This window comes from Schistocerca serialis, chromosome 2 (genome assembly GCF_023864345.2).
Source record: "Schistocerca serialis cubense isolate TAMUIC-IGC-003099 chromosome 2, iqSchSeri2.2, whole genome shotgun sequence".
NCBI lineage: Eukaryota > Metazoa > Arthropoda > Insecta > Orthoptera > Acrididae > Schistocerca > Schistocerca serialis.
The window spans coordinates 963,754,318-963,771,392 of NC_064639.1; the positions used below are offsets into that span (position 1 = coordinate 963,754,318).

The 17,075-nt window shown below is 39.8% G+C and overlaps 1 long non-coding RNA gene across 1 annotated transcript in view; it reads right to left on the minus strand.

The window, feature by feature from the left end:
- The window catches only part of LOC126458350 (uncharacterized), a 37,786-nt gene extending 24,590 nt beyond the window's left edge, over positions 1-13,196 (minus strand). The window contains exon 1 of the long non-coding RNA XR_007585617.1: positions 12,213-13,196. This is a non-coding gene — a long non-coding RNA (uncharacterized LOC126458350). The remainder of the gene's footprint in view (positions 1-12,212) is intronic.
- Positions 13,197-17,075: the final 3,879 nt, after the last annotated feature.

Genomic DNA, 17,075 nt, shown 5'->3' on the forward strand with positions numbered 1-17,075 from the left:
AAAGAGAATTTTTTAAGCTTCAAAAGCTAATTGTTTAATTTTTACAACTGCCTGCTTATAGCCAAAAATAATTGCTCTCTGTTCAGTCATTGCTGAATTATATTTATTTTCTCTGAACTGTCAGTTCCTCTCTGCAGTTGATCTGATGATTATCTTAATCTTGAAAAGTTTTGTGACTGAACTAATTTCTGAAGCAAGAAGTGTCTGGTGCATTCCCCCTCTCCTGCTGCAGTTGAGGTGGCAGGTCTTAAACTTTCGCAATTGTACTATGGTTAAAGTCAGCCTCAGCTACTGAAAGAAATATAATTGTTGGACTTGACTTTATACTAGATGTTCACATTTGTCCATACCTACCACAATGCCCAGCTGATGACAAATTTTCAATTTCTACAAAATACCTGTTGTAATCCATTTGGAAAAAACAAACATGAAATTAAGAAGGCTTTATATCCAATTGATATTACTCATGTTGAAAAGTTGAAACTGTTGGCTAATAAAGTTTTCAAGCTGGGCCAGCAGCTTTGCCCCAGGTGTAGGCACAAATTTGCTCATCACAAATACAGGCTCTAGATGAGCAAGAACCTACGGCTACTGATTACATGCACACTACGCAGTGAATACTTCCCTGGCATTTCTTGAAGATTTCCTTTTAAAGCTTTAATGAATTAGCAAAAGCATCACCAATGCTAAAAGAATACAGAGGAATGCTCGAAACAAGTTGTTGGCTTTTACCAATGACACAGGAAACATGCAACAAACACTAAACAATATGGTGACTATAATGTGACACTGATTTTTTCAAATGGGCTAAGCTGCCACCACAACCATGTTTCTCTCTCTCTCTCTCTCTCTCTCTCTCTCTCTCTCTCTCTCTAAGTATCACATTCTCTGGCTTTGGCAACTCACAGCTAACTGCGAATATATGCACAGCAAGGCAACGTGACAGCAGACATTAACATTATGTCATTGGCTAAAGCTAACGACTCATCTCGAACTTTCCTCTTCCCCAGGCTACAACAGCTGCTGCTGGCAAGAGGTTCACTGTTATGGACACACAAATGGTGAATCAATGCCAGAAATGCACTGTCATGAACATTTTAATTAATGAACTAGAAAATAAAATGCATCACTCAAGTCATTCCAGCAAAGTTCAAATTTTGACCCTGGGCCCAACCAGCTGGAGCTTAGAACAACAAAAGAATTTAACGTTTCTGTGAGAATGGTAAAGCAAGCAAGAGAACTTAACATGGGGGCTCACATCTTGGCACTACCAGCAAAGGGTAAAAATGATTACATAGCAATAAGAGTGCATGGCAAAAAAGTTCGTAAGCAGGAATGTCTCTACTTGAAAGAAATGTCCATAGCCTATTGTAGGCAGAATGGCAGCAAATCAGGATTCGCCACATTTTGTGAACTCTGGCCAAAGTGGTGTATTACAGTCAGCACCACTGGTACTCACTCTGTATGTGTAATACATCAAAATTCCAACCTGATGATGACTATAAGGTACTAATCAAAGAAGACAGTGCGCGGTTTGGAATCAAACAATGACATTATGAACAATGTCACAAAAAACCTGCACTAGAAGCTTATTTGGTAGATGTTTTCAAAGAATATGAGCTAGAAAAAGTTATAGAATACCAACAGTGGGTTCAGGTTTATACTGACAGAGATAAACTAGAGACAAATCAAGCAACTGTAGAACAGTTTACAGTTGAACTGCTTTTAAAAATTAATGGTTTAACAAGCCACCATTTCATTTCAAAAATGTGTTGCATCCCGTTGTAGTTTACTTTGGAAGTAAAGAAGTATAGAATATAAGTGTGCATTATTAGTGACTGCCTTCGTCATGATACCACTGCAGTTTCATGTATTCGTAACGAGGCTGACTAAATGTTTGAGGATAACAACAGGAGACATCAAGCACATACACTACTCTAGTGATGGATCTGCTGCCCAGTACAATAATTTCAAGAATTTTATCAATTTATGTCTGCATGAAAAGAATATTGGAAAATTTCATTGCGATTGAATTGGAGGAACAGCTAAAAGACAGTCAGCTCATGCTAGTTTTCACAGCCCTTTAGATAATCAAATATTGGCTCCTCTTATCTGTTTAAGTTCTGCAATGACACCATTTCAAGAATCACCGTTATGTTACATAGTAAGAAACTCAAAAAATTCAGTTTGATCGGGAAAGAAAGTTCACCAAAGATCACACAATTTCTGGACAAGAAAGAAATCATCAGTTCAAGAGTAATGATTTAAACAAGGTTGGAGTAAACAGAGTTTCTCATGATACTGCAGTATTCATTGTTAAAGCATTTAAAGCAAATGATGAAATTCCAGCTGTTTTACTTGCAACATTACAAACCAGGCAGTATGCTGTATGTATGAAAATGCTTGGTTGGTGGGAAATTTGAGAGAGTAATGCATCACTTTTTTTTCCTTCAGCCGAAAACAATGCTACAAATGCAAAATGTAACACACACTCCTGGAAATGGAAAAAAGAACACATTGACACCGGTGTGTCAGACCCACCATACTTGCTCCAGACACTGCGAGAGGGCTGTACAAGCAATGATCACACGCACGGCACAGCGGACACACCAGGAACCGCGGTGTTGGCCGTCGAATAGCGCTAGCTGTGCAGCATTTGTGCACCGCCGCCGTCAGTGTCAGCCAGTTTGCCGTGGCATACGGAGCTCCATCGCAGTCTTTAACACTGGTAGCATGCCGCGACAGCGTGGACGTGAACCGTATGTGCAGTTGACGGACTTTGAGCGAGGGCGTATAGTGGGCATGCGGGAGGCCGGGTGGACGTACCGCCGAATTGCTCAACACGTGGGGCGTGAGGTCTCCACAGTACATCGATGTTGTCGCCAGTGGTCGGCGGAAGGTGCACGTGCCCGTCGACCTGGAACCGGACCGCAGCGACGCACGGATACACGCCAAGACCGTAGGATCCTACGCAGTGCCGTAGGGGACCGCACCGCCACTTCCCAGCAAATTAGGGACACTGTTGCTCCTGGGGTATCGGCGAGGACCATTCGCAACCGTCTCCATGAAGCTGGGCTACGGTCCCGCACACCGTTAGGCCGTCTTCCGCTCACGCCCCAACATCGTGCAGCCCGCCTCCAGTGGTGTCGCGACAGGCATGAATGGAGGGACGAACGGAGACGTGTCGTCTTCAGCGATGAGAGTCACTTCTGCCTTGGTGCCAATGATGGTCGTATGCGTGTTTGGCGCCGTGCAGGTGAGCGCCACAATCAGGACTGCATACGACCGAGGCACACAGGGCCAACACCCGGCATCATGGTGTGGGGAGCGATCTCCTACACTGGCCGTACACCACTGGTGATCGTCGAGGGGACACTGAATAGTGCACGGTACATCCAAACCGTCATCGAACCCATCGTTCTACCATTCCTAGACCGGCAAGGGAACTTGCTGTTCCAACAGGACAATGCACGTCCGCATGTATCCCGTGCCACCCAACGTGCTCTAGAAGGTGTAAGTCAACTAACCTGGCCAGCAAGATCTCCGGATCTGTCCCCCATTGAGCATGTTTGGGACTGGATGAAGCGTCGTCTCACGCGGTCTGCACGTCCAGCACGAACGCTGGTCCAACTGAGGCGCCAGGTGGAAATGGCATGGCAAGCCGTTCCACAGGACTACATCCAGCATCTCTACGATCGTCTCCATGGGAGAATAGCAGCCTGCATTGCTGCGAAAGGTGGATATACACTGTACTAGTGCCGACATTGTGCATGCTCTGTTGCCTGTGTCTATGTGCCTGTGGTTCTGTCAGTGCGATCATGTGATGTATCTGACCCCAGGAATGTGTCAATAAAGTTTCCCCTTCCTGGGACAATGAATTCACGGTGTTCTTATTTCAATTTCCAGGAGTGTACATATTATTTGAAATCTCATAAATGAGCACACCAAGTTTCCGTCACTCAGGACAGGTAGCGTAGCTGTAGTACAGTTTCAAAATGGCGTTTGTAAGTGATGTACATTACAAGCAACATGCCATCACTGACTTTCTCACTGTAGAGAAAGAAACTGTAGGGAATATTCACAAACACTTGTGCAAAGTCTGGAGCAACGGCATAAGACAGAAGTACAGTTTGTCGCTGACCACGGAGGGTGAGGTCTTCAGAAGGCAGTTCAGCGGAACTCCACGATTTGCAGTGGTCAGGGAGACCATCCAAGGCTGTCACACTTAACATGTTGCAGCGAACTTATGTTGTCACTCAGGAGGACAGACACATTATGACTCGCCAGTTGGCACTGCATCTGTCAACCAGCAAAGGCAGTGTGGATGTAATTGTCCGCACTCTTAGATATTCAAAAGTGTGTAAAAGATGGGTCCCGGTAGTGTATATCGGTGGATCACAAATCTCATGGAAAAGACACTTGTCTTGATTTGCTGGAATGTTTTGGACCTGAGGGGGAGATCTTGTCCCGGATTGTGACAGGTGATGAAATCTGGGTTCACCATTTTTATCCCAAAACAAAACAACAATCGATGGAATGGAGCTATTCCCACTCCCGACAAAAGAAAAAATTCATAGCACCTGCCTCTGCCAGTAAGGTCATAATCACTGTGTTCTGACACTGTGAAGGCGTTATTCTCATTGATGTGATGCCGAGAGGTAGTACCATTAATTCAGAATCATATGTCAACACATTAAAAAAAAAAAAACTTAAGACACACTTCTAGCGACTTTGGCATCACAGCAACCCTAGGAGATGTTTTGCTGCAACACGATAACACTTGGCCCCACACAAGTCTCAGAACTGCTGAACACATCACAAAACAGGGTTGGACAGTGTTATCCCATTCACCCTACAGACCTAGCCTAGCCCCCTAGGTCTTTCACTTGTTTGGGCCATTAAAGGATGCCATTTGTGGAAGACATTTTGAAGACGATGAGGAGGTGATTCACAGAGTCAAGCATTGGCTCTGCCACCAGGACAAGGATTCGTACCGGCAGCGCATACACACCCTTGTTCCATGCAGGAGGAAGGTCGTAGAACGGGACGGAGGTTATGTGGAAAAATAGGGTGTGTAGATAAAACACTACCTTGTCATGTGTGTACTTCTCACTATGTTCAATAAAGTATTGCTGAAGAAAAAAAAATGTGGTGCATTACTTTCTGTGCAAACCTCGTACATTGCTTCTGAAGCTAGAGAATACTCTGCCTTATAAATAGCAGGATAAAAAAGATTAAAGAACACACAGTACAGCTATAAGGGCCCAAAACTACCCATAGTTTGGAACCCAAAACGTTTTCATCAAATTTGCAGGTGCACACATTTTGATAGAAAAGATCAGAGACTACTGTCAAATGCATGGCTGTTTACTCGTCAATGTCACAGACCAACATATACACTGTGTGTGTGAAAAGTAATAAATGGCTGTGTGTCATATTACCAATTCTTGGCTGAATTCATCCATAAAATTATGCTTTATGGCTCGTTAAACATGGGCTTTCCAAGTCACACTGTGAATTTTCTGCCATTTTTGAAACTTAGTACAGCTGTCGCCTGATGTACTTCAAAATCTAATCAGTAATATAGTCTTATTCACCACTAAAAGTCTTTTTGGGATTACAGAAGTGTCCGATTCCACCTTCCTGCTTTGACACATAACATCATTAATATGGTGGAAATGGCTATTCTAAGTGTCTCCAATATGGCGCCTATGATGTCACTACATACACACGGCAAAAAACACAAAAATACATATAAATAAGACAATAACATCTTCCTCCAAAGATACAACCAAACTAATGGGACAACCGTGGGAAATTGGGGTTTTTAGGGAGGGGCAAGGTAAATGTAACAGTAAAAATAAAGAAACACAATCGTCAAACACACAAAAAAAAAAAAATTACAAAATCGAATCAGACGATTCCCTTGACCACAGCTGACAATACCAAAACACCAATACCTGTATATAAAACTGTATGAAAATTGTAATCGGTCATTTCCCTTGACCTATGTAGGTCAACCATAACTACTGATATGAAAAAGCCAACACCTACAACTACGAAAAACAGAACTTAAACCACAACACCTCAAAAATTAAAAAGTCAAACATCCCTACGTAAACTAACACATCCGATACACAATAAATACACGAAACATCACAACTCTAGAAAAATAGACCGAAAAAAAAAACCATTAATTACCACCAACAAATTTCAGCCCACCCACACACACACACACACACACACACACACACACACACAGAGGGTACCATCAAATACAACAAAGGCGACATTTACAAACACAACCAGCTCATAAACTGTGCGCCGTAATGACATCACACGCCACAACACCCTTACGTCATGGGTCAAAGAAGATGGGTGGAATCGGACACTTCCGTAGACCCGTCTCTTCAGTATACAAAAGCAGGGTCTTTAAGAGTGCCTTTCATGAAAGTTATCCAAATTTGGTACTTTGGCATTGTTGTAGGTGGTGTAAACTTCAGATCCTTATCTACAAAAGGCTGTAGAGATAGAACCCAGCGAGATATCGAGCAGCAAGTTTGTACATATACTGGAATCTGCCCAAAATATTGTTGAACCTGGATTTAGAAATGGTCATGTGAGGACCACATCACTGATGTGAAATGACCATGCTTTATAAGTGCAGATATGGAGCATGTTTTAGAATTGGTGAATGTTGCTCACAAATAACACTACCCGCTAGTCAAGAAATGCATCATTTCACTGATAGATGCAGTGTTCAAATAAAGAACCACTAGTTACAGTAATCAGTATTTGATGTATTGGGAGGAACTGTGAAACATTTATCGAGAAAAGCTAGTCTTCAACTACAGAATGATGTACAAACAACAACTGCGTCTGGTGTTTACAATTTTTCTTGTTGTGGTCTTCAGTCCTGAGACTGGTTTGATGCAGCTCTCCATGCTACTCTATCCTGTGCAAGCTTCTTCATCTCCCAGTACCTACTGCAACCTACATCCTTCTGAATCTGCTTAGTGTATTCATCTCTTGGTCTCCCTCTACGATTTTTACCCTCCACGCTGCCCTCGAATACTAAATTGGTGATCCCTTGATGCCTCAGAACATGTCCTACCAACCGATCCCTTCTTCTGGTCAAGTTCTGCCACAAACTCCTCTTCTCCCCAATCCTATTCAGTACCTCCTCAGTAGTTATGTGATCTACCCATCTAATCTTCAGCATTCTTCTGCAGCACCACATTTCGAAAGCTTCTATTCTCTTTTTGTCCAAACTATTTACCGTCCATGTTTCACTTCCATACATGGCTACACTCCATACAAATACTTTCAGAAATGACTTCCTGACACTTAAATCTATACTCGATGTTAACAAATTTCTCTTCTTCAGAAACGCTTTCCTTGCCATTGCCAGTCTACATTTTATATCCTCTCTACTTCGACCATGATCAGTTATTTTGCTCCCCAAATAGCAAAACTCCTTTACTACTTTAAGTGTCTCATTTCCTAATCTAATACCCTCAATATCACCCGACTTAATTCGACTACATTCCATTATCCTCGTTTTGCTTTTGTTGATGTTCATCTTATATCCTCCCTTCAAGACACCATCCATTCCGTTCAACTGCTCATCCAAGTCCTTTGCTGTCTCTGACAGAATTACAATGTCATCGGCGAACCTCAAAGTTTTTATTTCTTCTCCATGGATTTTAATACCTACTCCGAATTTTTCTTTTGTTTCCTTTACTGCTTGCTCATTATACAGATTGAATAACATCGGGGAGAGGCTACAACCCTGTCTTACTCCCTTCCCAACCACTGCTTCCCTTTCATGTCCCTCGACTCTTATAACTGCCATCTGGTTTCTGTACAAATTGTAAATAGCCTTTCGCTCCCTGTATTTTACCCCTGCCACCTTTAGAATTTGAAAGAGAGTATTCCAGTCAACATTGCCAAAAGCTTTCTCTAAGTCAACAAGTGCTAGAAATGTAGGTTTGCCTTTCCTTAATCTTTCTTCTAAGATAAGTCGTAAGGTCAGTATTGCCTCACGTGTTCCAGTATTTCTACGGAATCCAAACTGATCTTCCCCGAGGTCGGCTTCTACTAATTTTTCCATTCGTCTGTAAAGAATTCGTGTTAGTATTTTGCAGCTGTGGTTTATTAAACTGATTGTTTGGTAATTCTCACATCTGTCAACACCTCCTTTCTTTGGGATTGGAATTATTATATTCTTCTTGAAGTCTGAGGGTATTTCACCTGTCTCATACATCTTGCTCACCAGATGGTAGAGTTTTGTCAGGACTGGCTCTCCCAAGGCCGTCAGTAGTTCTAATGGAATGTTGTCTACTCCCGGGGCCTTGTTTCGACTCAGGTCTTTCAGTGCTCTGTCAAACTCTTCACGCAGTATCGTATCTCCCATTTCATCTTCATCTACATCCTCTTCCATTTCCATAATATTGTCCTCAAGTACATCGCCCTTGTATAGACCCTCTATATACTCCTTCCACCTTTCTGCTATCCCTTCTTTGCTTAGAACTGGGTTTCCATCTGAGCTCTTGATGTTCATACAAGTGATTCTCTTATCTCCAAAGGTCTCTTTAATTTTCCTGTAGGCAGTATCTATCTTACCCCTAGTGAGATAAGCCTCTACATCCTTACATTTGTCCTCTAGCCATCCCTGCTTAGCCATTTTGCACTTCCTGTCGATCTCATTTTTGAGACGTTTGTATTCCTTTTTGCCTGCTTCATTTACTGCATTTTTATATTTTCTCCTTTCATCAATTAAATTCAATATTTCTTCTGTTACCCAAGGATTTCTACTAGCCCTCGTCTTTTTACCTACTTGATCCTCTGCTGCTTTCACTACTTCATCCCTCAAAACTACCCATTCTTCTTCTACTGTATTTCTTTCCCCCATTCCTGTCAATTTTTCCCTTATGCTCTCCCTGAAACTCTGTACAACCTCTGGTTCTTTCAGTTTATCCAGGTCCCATCTCCTTAAATTCCCACCTTTTTGCAGTTTCTTCAGTTTTAATCTACAGGTCATAACCAATAGATTGTGGTCAGAGTCCACATCTGCCCCTGGAAATGTCTTACAATTTACAACCTGGTTCCTAAATCTCTGTCTTACCATTATATAAGCTATCTGATACCTTTTAGTATCTCCAGGGTTCTTCCATGTATACAACCTTCTATCATGATTCTTAAACCAAGTGTTAGCTATGATTAAGTTATGCTCTGTGCAAAATTCTACCAGGCGGCTTCCTCTTTCATTTCTTAGCCCCAATCCATATTCACTTACTACGTTTCCTTCTCTCCCTTTTCCTACACTCGAATTCCAGTCACCCATGACTATTAAATTTTCGTCTCCCTTCACTATCTGAATAATTTCTTTTATTTCATCATACATTTCTTCAATTTCTTCGTCATCTGCAGAGCTAGTTGGCATATAAACTTGTACCACTGTAGTAGGTGTGGGCTTTGTATCTATCTTGGGCACAATAATGCGTTCACTAAGCTGTTTGTAGTAGCTTACCCGTGTTCCTATTTTCCTATTCATTATTAAACCTACTCCTGCATTACCCCTATTTGACTTTGTGTTTATAACCCTGTAGTCACCTGACCAGAAGTCTTGTTCCTCCTGCCACCGAACTTCACTAATTCCCACTATATCTAACTTTAACCTATCCATTTCCCTTTTCAAATTTTCTAACCTACCTGCCCGATTAAGGGACCTGACATTCCACACTCCAATCTCCAACGCAAATATCAATTTTTTTTTTTTTTTCACTTTCAACAGAAAATCATTGTTGATTTCCTATACAAGAACCACGAGGAGACTTTTGACAACATGCACAATACCCAGTACCAGGAATTTTCACGATTACAACTATTTGGCGAATTTATCATAAATTAGAAGAGTAACTTGGTGTAAAAACCTTTTCTTGATTTTCTCATTCAATGAAAATGCCCTGCAATGTATGTACACCTATCCACAAAAGCTGCATACGAGGACTGGTAGTACTTTGCCTTCGTCAAGAATATATGTGATCAAGGAGATGCAGAGATACAGTCAACCACAAGATTCTACTAAATAAATTAGAAGCATTAGGAATAAGAGGGGTAGCTAGTGACTGGTTTCGATCATACCTAGCAGACAGGGTACAAAGAGTAGAAGTGACACATACTTCAAATAGATCTAAACATTTAGTAAAACACTTACCAGAATCAATATACATTAATATAGGGATTCTGCAAGGTAGCATATTAAGACCAATACTATGCCTGATATACATCAGTGACTTTCCCAGTAGTGTTACTAAGGGTGAAAAAATTATCTTCACTGATGACAGCAGTATTATAGTCACTGAGAGAATATGAGAACTCCTTGCAGAGAAAGCAAATGAAACTCTCAAGGAAGTTTACTATCGGTCAATAAGCAATAAAGTGGCATAGAACATAAAGAAAACTAATGCCATTAATTTTAGTTTAAAGAGGGAAAATGACAATGTGAAATTAAATGTAGATGGCACCTCTATAGACTGCATAACAAATGCAAAATTTCTAGGCATGAATATTGATTCTCAGTTGAAGTGGTGTAAACACACAAAGGTACTTGCAAACAGAATGTCATCAGCATGTTATGCCCTTAGAATCCTATCATCAGTGTGTAAAATGCAGTGTCTTTTAGTTACATATTATTCATATGTACACTCAATTCTTAGTTATGGCATTCTTTTTTGGGGAACAAATGCACAAAATATTAACACAATTTTCAAACTCCAGAAAAGAGCCATAAGAATAATAACCAAAAATAATAGTCAAGCTCATTGTAAAGATCTGATCAGAACACTGGGGATTTTAACTGCTCCATGTGAATACATTTACCAGTCAGTTGCGCACATCAAAAAGAATGTTGGCAATTACTGCACAAACAGCTCTGTCCATTACCATGCAACAAGAGATAGACTCAACTTACATTTACCAAGAAAAAATAAACATAAAACTCAAAACAGCATTTTCTACCAAGGAATGAAACTGTACAACAAATTACCAAAAGAGATTAAAGAAATTGCAAAAATACACTTACTTAAAAAGGCAGCTAAAAAGTACCTATTATGCAATACATTTTATACATTGGAGGATTACTTAGATGAAACAGAGTAGGGGTTTGGTAAAAAAAAAAAAGTAATACAAATAAATAATAATAATAATGATTATAAAACATCCAACATTCCATATGAACACCTTCACACTGAGGTTTTTTCCTTTTCTAGAAAAACTTACCCCAAAGCTATGCATAGCACAATACTAACACCTCTTCCTCTATCTGAGCTTTGAGGGATGCTGACTCAGTTTTTCAGGATAGCAAATGGCAAGTTGCAATATAGAAAATGGCCCAAAGATCACCAGTGTTTGTGTGTGTGTAGTGAGTGAAGAGTTATGAAACAATGTGTGTATAGTGTGTGCAGTGACTGATAGTGAAATATGAGTGAACAGTGTGGCATTACATTATTTAATAAGTTATTTGTAAAAAAAGTATTGTATGCCAGGAGTAAATCTAATAATTATTTCTAACTAGAAGTCTGTAAATGTATAAGAGTTAGCTTATTTTAAATTGTAAACACTTTGACATGTCCTATGTCCGTGTAAAAACAGACTTACATATGAAAAAAGCTGCTGCTATTACTACTACTACTACTACCAAAACTATGTTCCCAGCAGGTTGGAGAAATGTGATAAGAGTTTTTCCAATGCCCTTCTACTTTTACCAGAAATGGAACATGACATTTTAAACATTTTTTGTAATATTCTTTGTAACTTTACTGCTGAAATAAATGCATTTCTGTTAACTATATGCACCTCTTAACTGATGAAACAAATTCTAAATTAAAGGCTTAATTAAAACCTGATTTATGAGTATTTATGTAGATAAGTATCACATTTCTACAGATCGTAATTACCAGAACATAACTGCATTGAAAATTCAATATAAAACGTTTTTGTCTCAGACCAAAAAAAAATTTATAATAAGTGTTATAAGCAAATGTGCAAAGTTTCATGAAAATCTGAGACAGTGGGTGGCATGATCTGGTTGCTTTGACATGGAATGATCTATAAGACACATTAAATAGTTTCTAAAATGCATCATTTTTTATACAGTTTGTAGTACAACACTCGGCACCATGACGCCGTCAAATATAATACTTGCTTACCTGTACAGAATGGAATCGTTGGCAGTAGGTTTCACCCTGTTGCGGCATTTACAACTGCCTTTGCCACATGATACTAAGCTATCATTGACCCTCGTGATGAGCCAACTTTGCTTGCCTCGACAAGTAAGTGATGTAATCTTTCCTTGGGCCGATATGCTTGTCTGAAAACGCACTCTGCCAGATACCCCTGAAACTGTTCTCGCTTGCGACCTTTCGGTACAAATTTTCGAAGACGTCTCAATATTCTTTGCGCAGTTCGTGTATCAGCATCACTATTATTAGATAATACAAATTGCAGCCCATGATTTTCATCGCTCTGTTCCGAATCCTGCTCACTCGGAGTGCCGTATACATTACTGCAGTTGTTTATAACGCTAGTTCCAGGGAGAACATTTTCTGATAAAACGCAAAGTTTCTTTTCCTTGTTTATCGACGTGAACAAGGAATATTTTGGGCGATCCGCGCTGTATACCGCCAATAACCCAGCACACGTCTTTTTTCCTACCAAGAGAATATCTTTTTTCGCCGAATTTCGCTTCTGCTACCTCAACAACGGTGCCTGGACCACCCAAACGTCGCGCAGGATTCGAAGCAGGTTTCGCGGCATGCTGAGGTCCAGTTCGCTACCGTCAGTGAAGTGAAACCAGTTATCCTCTTGAGCTTTACCGTCTTAGGATACGAAGCACAGAGCCAAAGGGAACAAAAGTGAGCAATGTCGATCACACTTGACAGTGAATTCCCAAGCCAAGAACCTTTTCGTGCGCTCTGGTGAAACGTACACTGAACTTTTACCATACGACTACCCTTCCGCACAATGCGCGGCCTCCAACATCTAAATGAAAAGTCATAAAATAAAAACTTCGCTGGTTGCTGGCATTTTCTGCACATCATCTTGCTTGGAACTACATCGTGATCAATAAGCCATTTCCACAGGCTGGTCGGGTCTAGTGCAGCAGGGGATACACAACCCGTCGGCTTTGAACAATGACGTCATTCCTTAGTCATAGATCTTAATGTCTTCACTTCGAGGCATAGATAATAAAGCAGTTCTGTATTCTAATAAGCTTTTGCTGTTATGTTTCAATTTCGTTTTTTACTGATTGCTTAATAAAGTGGGATCAGTTTATTCTATCTCGTGAGATTTTTTTTTTAAAAGCCAAAAAACACTTATCAACTACTGAAGGCAGCTACAACACTAGAAGAATCGCTTCTCGGCTTTTGACAAGATATTGCTTGATAAAGTAAGATCAGTGTATTCTATCTCGTGAGATTTTTTTTTAAAGCCAAAAAAACACTATTGCTTAATAAAGTAGGATCAGTTTATTCTATCTCGTTAGTTTTTTTAAAAAAAAGCCAAAAAAACACTATTGCTTAATAAAGTAGGATCAGTTTATTCTATCTCGTGAGATTTTTTTAAAAAAAGCCAAAAAAACACTATTGCTTAATAAAGTAGGATCAGTTTATTCTATCTCGTGAGATTTTTTTTTAAAAAAGTCAAAAAACACTTATTACGTTGAAACACGTATGTAACGCAGCAGCGATGGCGAGGCATTGTAGCATCTGTGACCAGAGAGTATGCGCTTGACCGCGCTAGTGTTGCGAGCAGTTCGCTAGTTGTCGCTATGCAGAGGAGTACTCTGTAGTCTGTCGTTGCGAGTCGGTCAGTAGTCGTTGCAAGTCTGTAGCTCGGGCTAGTTGAGGGCAGTACTCTGTCAGTAGTCGTCGCGTGCAGTACGCTAATAGTCGTCATGCAGAGCGGTCGGTCAGTAGTAGCAGTCCAGTGCGGATGATGTAGGCGGTCGGCAACACTGGTCAAGATGGTGAATAAGGTATACTGTTAATTAATATAATCATTAGATAATGAAAAATTTTATTTATTGTAATTATTGTCCAACAAGTCCCCCAATAATAATTTTTATTTCAAAAGCATTTTTTCAAAAATTTAATTTTTATTGAACTAAAGATTTCGTTGCACTTCCCATTTCACTCCACTTCTTTTAAAGAAAATTTTCAGTAAAATCACAAAAAAAAAGGAATATTATCATTTGCAATGCAGTTCCTCCAAGCCGTGCAGAAAGATAAGAGCAGAAATGTGACATCCATTTATTCTGAGGTAAGACTTTAATTCTGATTGTTTTGCACAGGGCCAAAGACCGATATTTCGGTTTAATTGAATTTTCTTATCACTGAATTGACCTTAATTTTTTGTGAAGAATTTATATTTGAGTCAGATTGCGAATTTCACATTTTTGTTGCCATTGTCAGTGCATTTCATTGTGGGCAGGTTACGCTTAGCACAATGTCCATTGGCATTCATAAATAATATTTCTGTCTTGTAAATTTTTGTGGGGAGGTTACACTCGGCTCTAGCATTCATAATTAAATATTGTCATATTTCTTTCCTTTTAAATTACGGTGGGGAGGTTACACTTGGCGACACCCAGTCCAGGATCGTATTTCGTTGAGAGTCTTTTGAACAACAGTCAGATATCTGCTCTTGTTTGCTTAGATATAATTAGGATTTGGCGCAACGCTTTTATTAACTTGTAATTTTTTTCTACAGGTCAACGGCAATTCGTTGCTCTATTGTATTTGTGTGTTGCTTTTGCATTTGTGCTTATTGTTTTGTGAATATTCGTGACTGTTGCAAAAATGCCGCGAAAGACTGTGAATAGTGTATCGCGAGGTATTACGAACGAAATTACCGGCTCAAACGACTCTACCGATAGGACATGTGACACGCAGTGTAATGATGACAATCCTGCGTTCACTAACAATCTGTGCATTACATCCGCTAGTGATGACTTTTATATTAATGATGAACAAACGAACTCAATTGTCTCGTCTGTTAATTTGACGACAATTGATGACGCGGGACGCTCTATTGTAATGAGCGCTGCCGAGCTTAACACACCCGATTTGGAAAATTCATGTAACATACAAACAAATTTTTCGAATGAAAATGGTCAGTGTAGTGAGAGTACGACGGATCCATTAAATTCCGAAATAATGTGTGACAGTGTACATCCGACTGACAAACCTTTTTGTAAATCTCAGAATAACCAAATGGTTACAGAAAACGAGACAATACCAGATCCACCACTAAACAGTACAGATAATATAAACGCTAATTTTGACTTGGTACGAATTATGACAAGTTTGATACAACAGCAAAGTGAGAAAATGGACAACAATTTCAAACAACTTAATGAAGAAGTCAAACAACAGAGTGTAGATAACAAACAATTTAAAGAGAATTTCAAACAACTTAGTGAACAGCTCAGACAACAAAATGAAAAATTAGACGACAATTCGAGACAGCTTAGTGAACAAATTAGAGCCGTTGCTGCGCAGTGCCATGACACTAAGGAACAGTTGCGCGTAGAAATTGAGGCTTGTTCACAAAAAAATAGCGAAGAAATTAAGTCTGTTGCGCAGGAATTAAGAGAAATGCAAACAGCCGCAACAGATACACTCAGAGACGAAATTAGCGGAGTCGCTAAACAATGCTCTGAAAAAGCTACACAATTACGGGATGAGTTTAAAGCAATGACGGTAGAACTTTCGCGCACTATGGACGCAAAGATAGACGCGAAATTCGAACAGCAGAACACTCAGATTAACGAGCGCTTTAATCAGCACATACAGAACAGTGATACGCGTTTCCGCAGATTTATTCAGGATCAAAACAAAGTAAAACGACAAGTCATGGAAACAATCACTGCACAAAGACAAGAGGACAAACGTAAGATATTCGCGAAAGCGAAGACGTATGTAGACAATAATATTACTACAGTGTCCGACAAAATTAATACCATAGAACAATTGAACGCGGAATTACGGGATGAAATTTCTGACCTTAAATCAAAAACAGATACTCACACAGTAAATATTCAAACAGTGACAGATAGATTCGAACAATTAGATCTAACACAGGATTGTGATGTTATCAAAGCTGATGTTAAAAAACTGAGCGAAACTACGCGCAAGTTGCAAAAACAGATTAATGCGTCTGATTCTAAAACCGACGATCAGGTTAAAATACTGACTGAAAAATGTGATGAATTGGCCAGTCGTATTGATGTTATCGGAAATAGTAATGACAATAAATCAGACGATACTGCACCGGTTTCTTTTATCCAAACACCTGAATTTCAAAATTTACAGCAGACAATTAATGAGATCGATTCATCTAACAACACGTTACGTAGGAAGTTATCAAATTTACAACAAGAAGTAACAGAGATGAAAAACATTTCAGTTAATAACATGCCACAACAGACGCCACTTTTTGAACATGAGTCAGACTCACGCAGTGCGTATAATTTGGGTAATCTACAGAGAGTACGGGACTTAGATTCCGATCAACCACAGTTCAATAGATTCTCTTACGATCCTGAACCTGTTCCATCACACAGAGATGATAATTTCGACTACAAACATTTACTGTCAGTGAGAAAGTTTAAGGTTTTCAAAAACGATAGAACGCAGATTCACCCATTGGATTGGATTCAACAATTTAGCTTTGCTCTTCCACCGACTTGGCCTGTAACACACAAACTTGAATTTATTTGCAGCTTTTTGGAAGGCGAACCGGCAACTCGTATGAGACCGATCGCGAGACAGTGTTACTCGGTAGAGGAATTTCAGAATGCTTTTCTGTCAGCGTACTGGTCGAAGACGACACAGCGCGGAATTAAAGATCAGTTAATTAGTTTGCCAAATTACGAGAACTCAAATTTTCCCAGTGTGACGCAATTTTTTGAGCACATGGTACAACAAAACCAATACCTGAGTGAACCGTACAGTGAATCCGCACTTATACAATTATGCATCTCTAAATTACCACGGTCATTACGAGTG